Here is a 16,381-nt window from a genome sequence, read left to right on the forward strand (position 1 = left end):
TGATGCTTTAGTCAGTGGCTATTTCAAATACAGAGTGATCTTCCCACACACAATGTGCCTAGCGTTTCTCTCATACTCCTGCCTACAGTATATTCATAGAGAACCATCAACCACTACTATGAAGATAGCTTTTCTATGAATATACCCTCTAGTAGAGTTTCTCTATCTTGACCACAATCCACAGCAAGAAATATATTTTACATCACAGCTCCATAAATATGTTACAAAATACTATGTATGAAAAAATGAAACAGAAGTTTCATAAAACAATACCTACCTTATTAAATACAATAAAATCTAATATTTCTATTCTATTCTATTTCATATTTTTAAATGCTTGCCCCACCAACTAAATTGATTTCACAATCTAACAAGTCAGTTAGATTGTGAATCTGCAGTTCCTATAACATATTCTGGAATGATCATTCACTATTATTAACGCCATATTGTTATTACCTCACCTCTTCCCACTGCGTTCCCCACCTTCAACCTCTCTCTACTGCATTTAGCAAATTGTAGCTAGATTATAATGCTATTCAATAATGCTATTCTCACGCACTCAAATCTTCACTGATTTCCCCTTTGCCTGACAAATAGAGTCTAAATTCACATCACCATAGCTTGTAAGGTCCTTTACAATCTGCCAACAACGAATAAAATTTTTGTTTCACTTGTACTCAGTGCTCTTATAACACTGAATGTTACTCTTTATTTCCTGAACACATATATAGTGGGGCATGCAATGTTCTCTTCACTCTATAAGATCTAGCTCAAATATCACTTCTACTGAGAATACCTTTTTTATCCCAGATAAAATTACTCTTTTTGAATGTTTTTGTTCTTCCCCTAGAGCATTTCTCATACTTTACTCTGTATTACAGCTTATATGTAAATTTATTATCTCTGCAAACATTTTAAGTTCCATTAAAGACTGCTTTGCTCATTTTTGTATTCCCTACAGTATTTAGGACAATATGCTGTATATATTGTGTTTAGTGAAGGAATAAATTAATAGAGGTTAATTATGATTTCTATGAAGGAAAGACACCTCAGTTCTCAGTTGTTAACTGCTTCCCCCAGGTCACCTTCTTTTACACTGCTTTACAATCTGTGCTGGTCCTGCTTTGCACATTCTTGAACGTTTCTAAAGATCTCCTGCTCTCTGCCTACACCAGAAGCAATCAAATTACAGTAAGGCAAGTCCCTGACATTTCAGGACCCCCTCTAAATCAAAAACTTTTCCCTATATCCCTTAAATGAGCACATTCCAAACCCATAGGGATATTTGGAAATAAGGCCAAAAAGCAAATCTCCCATTTCCTTTTTTTTGTTTTTATTTGATCTACAAGGACTGTCCCTTTCCTCCTTTTTCTTTCATGGACCTCACAAAAGAGGTCTGGGTACTTCCAAAAAGCCTTGTTAGATATCCATGGTTATTTTTTTCTGATCAAAGCCCTTCTTTGTTGAATTTGCCTAATGGGAAACAATAGAGATAAAACTAAAAATCATATACAATATCTATTTTTGAAAGCTCACAGAAATAAAAGGATTAGAATTTCATGAAAAACATGACATTTGGTTCAACAATTTTAATTATCCATAAGCCTGTCCTTTCATATCCATTAGTAATCAAGATTTAACTGATTAACTTTTTAAAACTGATTTTGTTGTTTTCCAAGTTCAGGAGACTCCTCCCACACCTGAAGTCACTAAATTAAATAAAGGGAAAAAAATCCCAAATGTTGCACTGAAATCTAAATACATACTAATGAAAATGATCAGGGGCTCATGGGCTAAAAGAGGAGAGACAGTAAGAGTGTCAAGACTGTTTGTATAAGTACATGCCTGGGACATCTAAGCTTGAATAAAGATGCTACATTTTAGGCTCAGTAACTTATCCATGAACTGTGGTATTTTGAGCTAAAGCTGGAATTTCTGAGGTCCTGATTTAGAGAGAAGCCAAATCGAAAGACATCTTATAGATTTTTAATCTGAAGATTAAAGCCAGTGGGGAGAGAAATCTAAATACAAATCCACTTAGAAACAAGGAAAGTCTGAAAGAGAATAAGTTCAAAGGAAAGTCTGGAAATTCAAAACCTAATTATTAGACCAACTAATGGAAAAATGAAGCTGATTTTACTAGAGTAACAATATTATTTGCAAAAATAATGATGGATGAGTTAAAGAGACTATCTCAGGTTTATCCATTGAAAAACCCAAAGGTGCTTGCTACATTTCTAAGGTTGGTGCTACAACAGCACCTTCCTCCAGCCTGTACACTTTTCAGTAGACAAAAATAGGAGTCAGCTGGGAACCTCTTAACATACTTGGGTTTTCTGCCTCAGGTTAATGTTGTTGGGATATGTAGGCATAAGCTATAGTGGGGTCTTAGTTAATTGGCATAGGGGAGAGCTGAGGAAGAAAGGAGGCATGTCAACAAATGAGGCAACTGAAGCTGAAAGTTATGAGATTAATATTATTAGTTACTAACACCTCAAAGCTGTCCCACAGAACTTTAAATCATAACACAGGCTAGAAGGACATCAAAGAGTATATTCTACATAGTAGTCTTCCCTAAGTTTAAAAAGTCAGCATCCCTAAAGATGCTACACAAATGCCAAAACATTTGCACCTGATCTTGATACCATGGAGACTATGATGGTGTCACTTCCTTATGGCCTGTACATTTCTCAAGTGCTAAAAAGCTACCAGGGGAATGCAAAATGGTATGGCCACTTTGGAAGAAAGTTTGGCAGTTTCTTACAAAACTGAACATACTCTTACATACAATCCAGCAATTGTGCTCCTTGGTACTTAACCAAAATGAGTTGAAAATCTATGTCCATACAAAAACATGCACAAGAATATTTATAGCAGTTTTATTCATAGTTACAAAAATTTGGAAGTAACCAAGACAACCTTCAATAGGTAAACCGATAAACTGTGTTACAAGCAGACAGTGTAATATTACTCAATGATAAAAAGAAATGAGCTATAAAGCCATGAAAAGACGTGGAGGAAGTTTAAATGCGTGTTACTAAGTGAAAGAAGCCAATCCGAAAAGGTTACACACTGTATGATTCCACCTAGATGACATTCTGAAAAAGGAAAAACTATGGAAACAGTAAAAATATCAGTGGTTTCCAGGGATTGAGGGGAGGGAGGGATAAATAAGTAGAGCATGGAGGACTTTTAGGGTAGTAAAACTATTCAGTATAATACTCTAATGGTTGTCAAAACTCATAGATTATCAAAACCAAGAGTTAATGTTAATATAAACTTTGGACTTTAGGTAATAATGATGTGTCACTGTAGGTCCATTGATTGTAAAAAATGTACCACTCTGGTTCAGGATGTTGATAGTGGGGAAGCTGTGCACATCAGGGGGTAGTTGGTATATGGGGGCTCTTTGTACTTTCTGTTCAATTTTGCCGTGAACCTAAAATTTCTCTAAATATAAACTGTTTCTCTATTTTTTAACAAAAGCTGCTAGAGCCTCAGAGGCCCTTGAGGATGTGGTAAAATATAAAGGAATATTGAGTTCTGACTCACAAGGAGTTAGTATAAGGGAATTCTTCTGTAGCTTAATTGTGTTGTTTGCAGGAAACATACAACAGGAGAGTTTTCTAATTACCAAGCTGAAAGTCTTTTTATCAATCGGTATAGGCAAAAAAAAGAGCAACTAAACGTATTTTTCTTAAATGAATAGCTGAAAATTATATTAAAAAATTCTGTGGAAACTGATAGTGATGGTGAGGATAGAGATCCAGTATAGGGATTAACAACTTCATAAGTGTAGTGAAGACCTTCAATGTTAGTGAGGGAAAATCAAAGATTAAAATGCAGGCTTTCAGGAGTCAGAAAAAAAAAGGAAAGAAACAAATAACAGCAGTTCCTCAGATTAACCTAAACTGTGTTCAGCCTTGAAATAGGTGTTATGGGTTTAGGCATATAGATGATATTATGTCACATACAGGGCCCCTGAAAATTCCTACATAACCTGTTGAATACTTTGTATGGGCTACAATGATCAACTGTGGTAACAACATGGTACAGAAAAAACACTAAGCTGAGCACGTCTCTGACTGAGTTACGTGGTCACTGCCCTCATACAGCGGACCACCTATGTACCCTGTGCCTCCCAGGGCCATCTCAGGAGGTTCTGCCATTCAGTGAGGCACTATTATCCACATGATTCTCCTGCTATCCTTTAAGGGATCATGTGCTTTAGTTGGAACCTGGGAACTAGATGTCTTCAAAATTCTCAAGATTTCCCAAGGAAAAACTTCCCTTACCAATCTGTTAACCTGGCTTCCAGGATTAGAGGAGCCATCTGGCAGGTTTGCTTTATCTACTTCAGCAAAAGCAACTCACCAAAAAAGACAGTGGCAGTAACCATGGTAGAACAAACCATGAAAGTCTAGAGACATGATGCTGGCCCCCCCTCAAAGGGATAGTTCTAAATCTTGAAAGTGTGCTTGATATTGAATAAATACGGTATTTTACCTTTGTGGGAATGCTCTCCTGGAGAATCATATATAATGTTGGTCCCTGAGCAAAGATAAGTCCAATTTCAATGACGGAAGGTAGGGGTAGTTTAGAGGAGGAGATTGGAGTAATTTCTGTCATTGTCTATAGAAAGTACACAGTTGTCTCTGGGGTTCCAGACAAACCTCCTTCCCATGTAAAGTTTTGTTATTGTTTTGTTTTGTTTAAGTGACCATGGCAGAAAAGTATGAAATGAATCACTGGGGGGACCTTAAATATTTTTGCCCAACCTTGAAGATTCCCACTTATAAAACTGTCATCAGTTATCTGGCTGGGATCATGTCTGGATAGAGAGAACATTCAGGGTTCCTGTCAGTGCTCTTCTTGAAACTGTACTAAAAGTGGTAACATAATCTGGCTCCATGATACGCTACACAATGGTGGTCCAGCACAAACCTTTAGCTAGGCCTCCAACACTCTTCCTGCTTTCCCTGGATGGACAACTGGAAGTAGGATGGAGACCATTCTAGGTCAGAAGTCATGCCACAGCTGACCACAGCTCTGTTTCCTCTCTCTCATGGTGTCTGAGGCAAAGGACAGTATTCTTGGTGCAAAAGCACAAACTTTACTTCTGGATTTCCATGAAAACCACTCTAAATACAGCCTAGCCCTCACATTGCCTTTCATTGGGCCATTTTAAGAACCTAACCATCAAATAGGAGATAATTACACCATCTCCTATTTGATCTACATTCCTCATTTCCTTCTCAGTTAGACGCCTCTGAAAAAATAATCAGATCAACAGACTCCAGCACAAGACAAATAAAGCAAACATTAAAAAAAAAGACACAGACTGAATTCCAAGGTGAGCTGGTAGCTTCTCCCTGTTCCATGACTACAGACTATTCCTAATCATCAAAACTATCATAGTATTAAATGTTCTTGTTCAAAAGCCTGGGAAAACAAATAAGGGTAAATCAGTGGAAATTCACGAGTATTACTAAAAAAAAACAACTCAAGTACTTTCTCTTCTAACAGTAAGTGAGAATTGTTATCTTTGTGTCAAAATGATGTCATCATGCACTTTCATGGTTCCAAATGACCTCAAACCCTGTTCATGTACCTCCTTACAATCACATATTTCACAGATTGGTGAAAGAGTTCAACACTAATAGAAAACCTGGCCATTGATGCTCATTTGAATCAACTGGATTATTAAATATAGGTTTAAAAAATCTTTCAAAATGTTCGTAAAAGATTACACTACCAAATCATACAATTGCTGGATAGTGAGTAGTAAAACACAGAAGTGAACAATATGAAGTTAAAAAGAATTTATTTAAAGAAAAAGAAAAAGAATTTATTTGAATCCCAGCTCCATAGCCTACCAGCTGAGTGACTATAGGTGTGTTATTTGAACTCTATGATGGTTAGTTTTACATGTCATCTTGACTGGGCCACAGTGCCCAGATATGTATCAATAGTTAAACATTATTTTGGATGTTTCTGTGAGGGTGTTTTGGGTGATATTAACACTTTTCCAGCTTTATTGAAATATAATTGAAAAAACTGTATGTATTTAAAGTATACAGCATGATAACTTGATTGTATATATACATTGTGAAATTATTACCACATTAAGTTAATTAACACATCCATCATCTAACATGTTTTTTGTTTTTTGAGTGAAAATGCTTAAGATTTACTCTCTCAAAAAATTTCAAGTATACAATACAGTATAATTAACTATAGTCACTATGCTAAACATTAGGTTGCCAGGAGTTGGGGGCAGGGGAAATGGGGAGATGTTGGGTGAAAGGGTACAAACTTTTAGCTATGAGATGAATAACCTCCAGGATCTAATACACAGCATAGTGATTATAGTCAATACTGTATTATATACCTGAAAGTTGCTCTGAGAGTAGAGCTTTAAGGTACCCAAAACAACAACAACAATGAAATGGTAATTATGGAAGGTGAAGGATGTATTAACTAACCTGACTGTGGTAAATATTTTGCAATGTATATATGTATGAAATCATCACATTATATACATTAAACTTACAGTGTTATATATCAATTATATCTCAATAAAGCTGAGGGGAAAATCAATAGATTGTCTTGAAGTTAGCACTAAACAAACAGAAAAAGAAATGGAAAATTAACCTATTCAAAATGACAACAAAAACAAATCCAACAAAACAAACTCAAGAAATCTGCTTTGACCATTCCCAGGGACAAAGCAGGAAAAACCCAAGTTCTAAGAAAGGTCTGTGTAGGGGGAGATTCAAAATGGCGGAAGAGTAAGATGAGATCCCCTTCCTCCCCACAAATACATCAGAAATACATCTACATGTGGAACAACTCCTACAGAACACCTACTGAATGCTGGCAAAAGACCTCAGACCTCCCAAACGTCAAGAAACTCCCCACATACCTGGCTAGGGCAAAAGAAAAAAGAAAAAACAGAGACAAAAGAATAGGGACGGGACCTGCACCAGTGGGAGGGAGCTGTGAAGGAGGAAAGGTTTCCACACACTAGGAAGCCCCCTCGCGGGCGGAGACTGCGGGTGGCGGAGCGGGGAAGCTTCGCAGCCATGGAGGAGAGCACAGCCACAGGCGTGCGGAGGGCAAAGTGGAGAGATTCCCGCACAGAGGATCGGTGCCAACCAGCACTCACCAGCCCAAGACGCTTGTCTGCTCACCCGCCGGGACAGGTCGGGGCTGGGAGCTGAGGCTCAGGCTTCGGAGGTTGGATCCCAGGGAGAGGACTGGGGTTGGCTGCGTGAACATAGCCTGAAGGGGGCTAGTGCGCCACAGCTAGCCGGGAGGGAGTCCGGGAAAAAGTCTGGAGCTGCCGAAGATGCAAGAGACTTTTTCTTCCCCCTTTGTTTCCTGGTGCACAAGGAGAGGGGATTAAGAGCGCTGCTTAAAAGAGCTCCAGTGACGGGTGTGAGCCGCGGCTATTAGCGCGGACCCCAGAGAGGACCATGAGATGCTAAGGCTGCTGCTGCCGCCACCAACAAGCCTGTGTGCAACCACACGTCACTTTCCACACCTCCCCTCCCGGGAGCCTGTGCAGCCTGCCACTGCCAGGGTCCCGTGATCCAGGGACAACTTCCCCGGGAGAATGCACGGCGCGCCTCAGGCTGGTGCAACGTCACGCCGGCCTCTGACGCCGCAGGCTCGCCCTGCGTTCCGTACCCCTCCTCCCCCCAGCCTGAGTGAGCCAGAGCCCCCGAATCTGCTGCTCCTTTAACCCCATCCTGTCTGAGCAGAAAACAGACGCCCTCAGGAGACCTATAGGCAGAGGCGGGTCCAAATCCAAAGCTGAACCCCAGGAGCTGTGGGAACAAAGAAAAGAAAGGGAAATTTTTCCCAGCAGCCTCAGGAACAGCAGATTAAAACTCCACAATCAACTTGATGTACCCTGCATCTGTGGAATACCTGAATAGACAACAAATCATCCTAAACTGAGGAGATGGACTTTGGGAGCAATGATATACGTTTTTTTTTTCCAATTTTCTCTTTCTGTGAGTGTGTATGTGTATGCTTCTGTGTGTGACTTTGTCTGTATAGCTTTGCTTTTACCATTTGTCCTAGGGTTCTGTCTGTTTTTGTTTTTTGGGTTTTTTTAGTATGGTTTTTAGCACTTGTTATCATTGGTGGATTTGTTTTCTGGTTTGGTGGCTCTCTTCTTTCTTTCTTTTTTTTTAATTACTTTTAAAAAAAATTTTTCATAATTATTTTTAATTTTAATAATTTTTAAATTCTATTTAATGTCATTTTATTTAATTTTCTTCTTTGTTTCTTTCTTTTTTATTTTTCTCCCTTTTATTCTAAGCCGTGTGCTTGACAGACTCTTGGTGCTCCAGCCAGGCATCAGGGCTGTGCCTCTGAGGTGGGAGAGCCAAGTTCAGGACACTGGTCCACAAGAGACCTCCGAGATCCACATAATATCAAACAGCGAAAATCTCCCAGAGATCTCCATCTCAACGCCAAGACCCAGCTCCACTCAATGACCAGCAAGCTCCAGTGCTGGACACCCTATGCCAAAAAACTAGCAAGAGAGGAACACAAACTCACCCATTAGCAGAGAGGCTACCTAAAATCATAATAAGTCAACAGACACCCCAAAACACACCACCAGACGTGGACCTGCCCACTAGAAAGACAAGATCCAGCCTCATCCACCAGAACACAGGCACTAGTCCCCTCCATGTGGAAGCCTACACAACCCACTGAACCAACCTTAGCCACTGGGGATAGACACCAAAAAAAACGGGAACTACAAACTTGCAGCCTGCGAAAAGGAGACCCCAAACACAGTAAGTTAAGCAAACTGAGAACACAGAGAAACACACAGCAGATGAAGGAGCAAGATAAAAATCCACCAGACCTAACAAATGAAGAGGAAATAGGCAGTCTACCTGAAAAAGAATTCAGAATAATGACAGTAAAGATGATCCAAAATCTTGGAAATAGAATGGAGAATACAAAAGAAGTGTTTAACAAGGACCTAGAAGAACTGAAGAGCAAACAAACAGTGATGAATAACACAATAAATGTAATTAAAAATTCTCTAGAAGGGATCAAGAGCAGAATAACTGAGGCAGAAGAACGGATAAGTGACCTGGAAGATAAAATAGTGGAAATAACTACCGTGGAGCAGAATGAAGAAAAAAGAATGAAAAGAATTGAGGACAGTCTCAAAGACCTGTGGGGCAACATTAAACACACCAACATTTGAATTATAGGGGTCCCAGAAGAAGAAGAGAAAAAGAAAGGGACTGAGAAAATATTTGAAGAGATTATATTGAAAACTTCCCTAATATGGGAAAGGATATAGTTAATCAAGTCCAGGAACCACAGAGAGTCCTATACAGGATAAATCCAAGGAGAAACACGCCAAGACACATATTAATCAAACTATCAAAAATTAAATACAAAGAAAACATATTACAAGCAATGAGGGAAAAACAACAAATAGCACATAAGAGAATCCCCATAAGATTAACAGCTGATCTTTCAGAAGAAACTCTGCAAGCCAGAAGGGAGTGGCAGGACATATTTAAAGTGATGAAGGGGAAAAACCTACAACCAAGATTATGCTACCCAGCAAGGATCTCATTCAGATTTGATGGAGAAATTAAAACCTTTACAGACAAGCAAAAGCGAAGAGAATTCAGCACCACCAAACCAGCTTTACAACAAATGCTAAAGGAACTTTTCTAGGCAGGAAACACAAGAGAAGGAAAAGACTTACAATAACAAACGCAAAACAATTAAGAAAATGGTAATAGGAACATACATATCGATAATTACCTTAAAAGCAAAAGGCTTAAATGTTCCTGCCAAAAGACACAGACTGGCTGAATGGATACAAAAACAAGACCCATATATATGCTGTCTACAAGAGACCCACTTCAGAGCTATGGTCACATACAGACTGAAAGTGAGGGATGGAAAAAGATATTCCATGGAAATGGAAATCAAAAGAAACCTGGAGTAGCAATTCTCATATCAGACAAAATAGACTTTAAAACAAAGACTATTACAAGAGACAGAGAAGGACACTATATAATGATCAAGGAATCAATCTAATATGAAGATATAACAATTGTAAATGTTTCTGCACCCAACACAGGAGCACTTCAATACATAAGGCAAATACTAACAGCCTTAAAAGGAGAAATAGACAGTATCAGAATCATAGTAGGGAACTTTAACACACCACTTTCACCAATGGACAGATCATCCAAATTGAAAATAAATAAGGAAACACAAGCTTTAAATGATACATTAAACAAGATGGACTTAGTTAACTGACATTTAGAGGACATTCCATCCAAAAACAACAGAATGCACTTTCTTCTCAAGTGTGCATGGAACATTCTCCAGAATAGAGCACACCTTGGGTCACAAATCAAGGCTTGGTAAATTTAAGAAAATTGAAATCATATCAAGTATCTTTTCCGACCAGAACGCTATGAGACTAGATATCAACTACAGGAAAAAATCTGTGAAAAATACGAACACCTGGAGGCTAAACAATACACTACTTAATAACCAAGAGATCATTGAAAAAATCAAAGAAGAAATTTAAAAATACCTAGAAACAAATGACAATGAAAACACGACGACTCAAAACCTATGGAACGCAGCAAAAGCAGTTCTAAGAGGGAAGTTTCTGGCAAAACAATCCTACCTTAAGAAACAAGAAACATCTCAAATAAACAACCTAACCGTATACCTAAAGCAATTAGAGAAAGAAGAACAAAAAACCCCCAAAATTAGCAGAAGGAAAAAAATCATAAAGATCAGATCAGAAATAAATGAAAAAGAAATGAAGGAAACAATAGCAAAGATTAAAACTAAAAGCTGGTTCGTTGAGAAAATAAGCAAAATTGATAAACCATTAGCCAGACTCATCAAGAAAAAATGGGAGAAGACTCAAATCAATAGAATTAGAAATGAAAAAGGATTAGTAACAACTGACACTGCAGAAATACAAAGGATCATGAGAGATTAATACAGGCAACTATATGCCAATAAAATGGACAACCTGGAAGAAATGGACAAATTCATAGAAATGCATAACCTGCTGAGACTGAACCAGGAAGAAATAGAAAATATGAAAAGACCAATCACAAGTAATGAAATTGAAACTGTGATTAAAAATCTTCCAACAAACAAAAGCCCAGGACCAGATGCCCTCACAGGCGAATTCTACCAAACATTTAGAGAAGAGGTAACACCTATCCTTCTCAAACTCTTCAAACTATAGCAGAGGGAGAACACTCCCAAACTCATTCTACGAGGCCACCATACCCTGATACCAAAACAAGACAAATATGTCACAAAAAAGAAAGTTACAGGCCAATGTCACTGATGAACATAGATACAAAAATCCTCAGCAAAATACTAGCAAACAGATTCTAACAGCACATTAAAAGGATCATACATCATGATCAAGTGGGGTTTATCCCAGGAATGCAAGGATTCTTCAATATAAACAAATCAATCAATGTGATACTCCACATTAACAAACTGAAGAATAAAAACTGTATGATCATCTTAATAGATGCAGAAAAAGCTTTTGACAAAATTCAACACCCATTTATGATAAACACTCTCCAGAAAGTGGGCATAGAGGGAACCTACCTCAACATGATAAAGGCCATATACGACAAACCCACAGCAAACATCATTCTCAATGTTGAAAAACTGAAAGCATTTCCACTAAGATCAGGAACAAGACAAGGATGTCCACTCTCAACACTATTATTCAACACTTTTGGAAGTCCTAGCCACAGCAATCAAAAAAGAAAAAGAAATAAAAGGAATACAAATAGGAAAAGAAGAAGTAAAACTGTCTGCAGATGACATGATACTATACATAGAGAATCCTAAAGATGCTACCAGAAAACTACTAGAGCTAAGCAATGAATTTGGTAAAGTAGCAGGATACAAAATTAATGCACAGAAATCTCTTGCATTCCTATACACTAATGATGAAAAATCTGAAAGTGAAATTAAGAAAACACTCCCATTTACCACTGCAACAAAAAGAATAAAATATCTAGGAATAAACCTACCTAAGGAGACAAAAGACCTGTAGCAGAAAATTATGACACTCATGAAAGGAATTAAAGATGATACAAATAGAAGGAGCAATATACCATGTTCTTGGATTGGAAGAATCAACATTGTGAAAATGACTCTACTACCCAAAGCAATCTACAGATTCAATGCAACCCCTATCTAATTACCAATGGCATATTTCACAGAACTAGAACAAAAAATTTCACAATTTGTATGGAAACACAAAAGATCCTGAATAGCCAAAGCAATTTGAGAAAGAAAAACGGAGCTGAAGGAATTAGGCTCCCTGACTTCAGACTATACTACAAAGCTACAGTAATCAAGACAGTATGGTACTGGCACAAAAATAGATATACAGATCAATGGAACAGGATAGAAAGCCCAGAGATAAACCCATGCACATATGGACACCTTCTCTTTGATAAAGGAGGCAAGAATATACAGTGGAGAAAAGACAACCTCTTCAATAAGTGCTGCTGCGAAAACTGGACAGCTACATGTAAAAGAATGAAATTAGAACACTCCCTAACACCATACACAAAAATAAACTCAAAATGGATTAAAGACCTAAATGTAAGACCAGACACTATAAAACTCTTAGAGGAAAACATAGGCAGAACACTCTGACATAAATCACAGCAAGATCCTTTTTGACCCACCTCCTAGAGAAATGGAAAGAAAAACAAAAATAAACAAATGGGACCTAATGAAACTTAAAAGCTTTTGCACAGCAAAGGAAACCATAAAAAAGACCAAAAGACAACCCTCAGAATGGGAGAAAATATTTGCAAATGAAGCAACTGACAAAGGTTAATCTCCAAAATTTACCAGCAGCTCATGCAGCTCAATATCAAAAAAACAAACAACCCAATCCAAAAATGGGCAGAAGATCTAAATAGACATTTCTAGAAAGAAGATATACATATTGCCAACAAACACATGAAAGAATGCTCAACATCATTAATCATGAGAGAAGTGCATATCAAAACTACAATGCGATATCATCTCACACCAGTCAGAATGGCCATCATCAAAAAATGTACAAACGATAAATGCTGGAGAGGGTGTGGAGAAAAGGGAACCCTCTTGCGCTGTTGGTGGGAATGTAAATTGATACAGCCACTATGGAGAACAGTATGGAGGTTCCTTAAAAAACTAAAAATCGCACTACCATACAACCCAGCAATCCCACTACTGGGCATATACCCTGAGAAAACCATAATTCAAAAAGAGTTATGTACCACAATGTTCATTGCAGCTCTATTTACAATAGCCAGGACGTGGAAGCAACCTAAGTGTCCATCAACAGATGAATGGATAAACAAGAAGTGGCACATATATACAATGGAATATTACTCAGCCATAAAAAGAAATGAAATTGAGTTATCTGTAGTGAGGTGGAAGGACCTAGAGTCTGTCATACAGATTGAAGTAAGTCAGAAAGAGAAAAATAAATACCATATGCTAACACATATATATAAAATTTAACAAACAAAAAATGGTCATGAAGATCCTAGGCACAAGACGGGAATAAAGATGCAGACCTACTAGAGAATGGACTTGAGGATATGGGGAGGGGGAAGGGTAAGCTGGGACAAAGTGAGAGGGTGGCATGGACATATATACAGCACCAAATGTAAAATAGCTAATGGGAAGCAGCCGCATAGCACAGGGAGATCAGCTCGGTGCTTTGTGACCACCTAGAGGGGTTGGATACAGTGGGTGGGAGGGAGGGAGATGCAAGAGGGAAGAGATATGGGTATATATGTATATGTATAACTCATTCACTTTGTTATAAAGCAGAAACTAACACACCATTATAAAGCAATTATACTCCAATAAAGATGTTAAAAAATAAAATAGAATAAATACATCTATTATGGATGCATGTTAAAAAAAAAAGTCTATGTAACTAAAGATCTAGTAGGACATGTCATGTATATTGCAAGTAAAACCAAAAATGTATATGCAATTTTCAAATACCAACCCCAAATCGAAGATCAAAAGGGCAAACACTCCAAATTACACGTGTTTGGTCTGTAGTCTAGATAAGCTACATATGCAACCCTATGTAGCTTATCTAGAAAAGATAGACCCAGGGGTTTATTAATTCAAATATGTTAATAATTCCTCAGGGGTAGACTGGTACATTTCTTAGTGTCTTATCAAGATTTTTATTAACCAAGATAATGTCAGCAGTGTAAAATTCACGGAAAAGTTTTCAGCATGTTCTATACTTGGGAACAGTTAAGAGAGCATAGGAAATAACAGTTTCTTGAAAACATTGAGTCCTGACGCTTTTAGGAAAAAAAAGTGTATATAATCTTTTCTATTTCTTCCACACTTAGTTATTTTTCTGTTCAAGTTTCCTAGTTCTTGATTCAATTTCAATAATTTTAATTTTTTCAGAAATTTATTTTCTTGAGACTAAATATTTTTGGTATAGTTTCACATATTCTTATCTATTCTTCATCAGCTGTTACCTTATTATTCTCAGTTTTTAAATTGCTGCATTATATATTTGTGCGTTTTTATCAATATAGATAACCCTCTTTATCCTGGTTACTGTTATTGCTTTGGACCTCTATCCTTACTATCTCCGTATACTTGCTTGCTATCTTTGTTCCTTCTCTTTAACTTTTTGTTTTAGTTGTATATCTGACAATGTACAGGCTTTTGAAAACTGGATTTTCTTTTTAAAACCATCAAAGAGTCTTTGCCTTTTACTCCATCTGTTGAAACTACTCATGTATATTAGCATAAGTTTTATGTTTGGTATAACTCTGTCACCTTTCTTTCTACCATTTATTATGTTTCTTATGGCTAATTTCTTCATTATCTTTATTTTATTCCCCAAACACACACCCATCCCCAGAGCAATAAAGACCTCAGTAAATACTTCTAGATACTTCCCTCCCTTGGTGGGAGATTTTCTACATCTTATTCATAATAGTCTAATCATTCTGTTTTAGACAAATATGCTTTGTTCCTTTAAAGCATCTAAAAACAAAAATGAAAAAAATGTTTTTATACTAATACTTTATGTAATTTTACCTCCCAAAACACCCCTACTGGTCCCAGCTCTCTAGTGAAATCCCCCCTATTGTGACTTAACTTTGGTAATAGGCTTGGCAGCCAGGAGAGAAAATGCATGCAGCTCCTGGAGAGGACAGCTATTGCCTTGTGAGGAAGAGGCTTCTGCAGTATCCCTGCATAATCCTAGCTCAACAGAGAGAGAGCACCCACTTCTGCAAACTCAGAAGGCTCAAACAAAAAAAGTTTGCAGAGTCAAAAACTTCAGGTTATCTAGCCCAATAGCCACATCCCATGTGTCAGGTCCCAAGTTTTACCAACTAGCATTCTGACTTTGGATCACCAGATCTATGTTAAGCATCCAACCATCACTGTAGTTCAACCACTCTATCCAGTCCTGTGTTTGGTATTCAGCTTTTCCTGCTCACCCACTGCATGAGATGAGAGCTTTTAAATAATCTACCAAAGAGAATCTCTGGATCTCAAACTCAGCTTTCAATTATGTTAACTGCCCTCCACTTTTCATTATCCACCTCTTGCACATAATTGCAAACTAGCAGCAACCATGCAATTCCACTGTCCTTATGTTTATCACCTCTAACCCTAAAATGTATGAACTGGCATTGACTTGTGCACTCACCTCTACTACCAGTGCCAGTGGTGAAAGTTTTAACAATCACACCACTGCCTGAGCTAGAAGCTGTCAGCATGCCACCTACCACCAAGTTCTCATTACCAGCACCAGCTGAGTGATGATTGATCCAGTCCCCAAATCTCATCTTAACATTAGTTTTCTTGGAGCTCTTTCAGTACTACCTACTACAGATTAGGCTTTCTGGGTACCAGACACTTAAATAAAGTAAATGTGCAAAGGTTTATTGAGAAGTAACACCTGTTAAAGGAAAAGAGAGGAAGCAGGATCTGGCGGGGAAAGCTATCAGACGCCAATCTGACAAAAGTCTCTTCCAGACCAACTGGGAACTATGGAGTAAATAATGTGTTAGAGAAATCCACACTGGGTGGAAATGACTAAACCTTTATACCACTACCTTGCTCAGTCATTGGCTGAGGACTACCCAGGGAAGAAAATGCCCTGAGCTTGAAAACTGAGGCAAACCTTGACAAAGCTAACAGCTAGAGTCTGTCAGGTTGTATTAAGCATATATTTTTACTCTGATACTTTTGATATCTGAGGCCTTGCTGACCCTGGAGGGAATGCCTCTTCCAGGGCCAGCTAATTCCCAGAGACGGCAAA

This window comes from Lagenorhynchus albirostris, chromosome 4 (genome assembly GCF_949774975.1).
Source record: "Lagenorhynchus albirostris chromosome 4, mLagAlb1.1, whole genome shotgun sequence".
Taxonomy (NCBI): domain Eukaryota; kingdom Metazoa; phylum Chordata; class Mammalia; order Artiodactyla; family Delphinidae; genus Lagenorhynchus; species Lagenorhynchus albirostris.